Source organism: Chiloscyllium plagiosum, unplaced genomic scaffold (assembly GCF_004010195.1).
Source record: "Chiloscyllium plagiosum isolate BGI_BamShark_2017 unplaced genomic scaffold, ASM401019v2 scaf_51361, whole genome shotgun sequence".
Classification (NCBI taxonomy): Eukaryota; Metazoa; Chordata; class Chondrichthyes; order Orectolobiformes; family Hemiscylliidae; genus Chiloscyllium; species Chiloscyllium plagiosum.
Genome location: NW_025202255.1, coordinates 1,652 through 2,938, shown reverse-complemented (window position 1 = coordinate 2,938; position 1,287 = coordinate 1,652). Strand labels below are relative to the sequence as shown.

The window sequence follows — 1,287 nt, the reverse complement described above, 5'->3', positions numbered from 1 at the left end:
CAAGTGGAGTAGAGGGCTGGATTTCTTTAAAGGAGTGAAAGGGCCCATCGTGAGGCTTGAACCTATGGCCCTGAGATTAAGCATCTCATGCTGTACCGACTAAAGTAGCTGGGCCTGGCTGACGATTGATTAGTGTGTCATTTCATACTGAGCATATTTCACCTGGCATTGCAATTTGCAAGGATCCAGTTCATTCCTCCCAATCACAAATGTCATCATCCACACTTTCCATTTCTCAGCTAGTATTCGTTCAGAACATTATTATCTATTTAGCACTTGTCTCTGGATTTAAGATTCAATATAAATATTTTCATATTTTTATCCTCATCTTTAGGTGGCCGGAATGATACCCAATCACTCTGGCAGACGTGAAATCAATTGGGAAATTCCCTAAGGAAACGCAATCATTTCTGTTTCGGGTGTAAGGAATCCCACCTGCTGCCGAGACAGAGTCCTCACAGTCAGCACTTTCCCTATCCTTCCTGCCAACAACTTTCCCCACTTCTTATTTGCGAGACAGGAGTTTTGTTTATGAAACACTCCAAGGACAGGAACAATCTTCTGAAGCCATTCTCAATTTAAAGTGGAATTGTTGTCCCTCTCACACGGGAAGAGCCGTTCCTGGGGAAGGATTTTCCATGTGCTGTGTCCCAGGGCTGAGCAGGAAGCCGGTGATTGAAGCTGCAGTAGCCGCTTTCTGTTGGCAGCGGGGCCTTGGAGAGATTGGGGCCACATCCAACTGCGGACTCTGCTGAGTTCTCGTGGTTGCAGTGTCGATACATGGTTGGTCTCAATGCTTGAACTGAAATTATTGAGGCTCGGTGCGAAGGGCAGGCTCGAACCACCAAACTTGCAGCCAAACGTGCTGACTATTTGAGACACAGAAACTGGCACCAAAGTTTCCACATATTCATCGTAAAGCAGTGCAGATGAGGGGGCTCCGACAGCGAAGTGTCCCACTGTTTTCAGAGTCAGTCTGGATGAGAGGCCTGACCGGCTGCAAACGCAACAACGAAAATGTACAGGGCCTGCTAAGTTTCTCTGCCTGCAGAAGAACAGCTGCGATCTTGGTAGCGGTGGGATTCGAACCCACGACTCGATAGAGACTGGAGCTTAAATCCAGGGCCTTAGACCACTCGGTCACGCTACCCTACAGTCAAAGAGCACTCAAAATTGTCATTACTAATGTTTCAGCGTCGCTTCACTTCAGCACTAACAGATCGTGCATTCAGTAACGAACGTGGTGCAATTTAGAAAGTATTTGAAAGGGTTTGCAAGGTTTGCACT

The 1,287-nt window shown here is 47.0% G+C and overlaps 1 non-coding gene across 1 annotated transcript; it reads right to left on the bottom strand.

The window, feature by feature from the left end:
* Positions 1-1,068: 1,068 nt before the first annotated feature.
* Positions 1,069-1,150, bottom strand: trnal-uaa. The gene has a single exon. It is a non-coding gene; the product is annotated as a tRNA-Leu (tRNA).
* Positions 1,151-1,287: the final 137 nt, after the last annotated feature.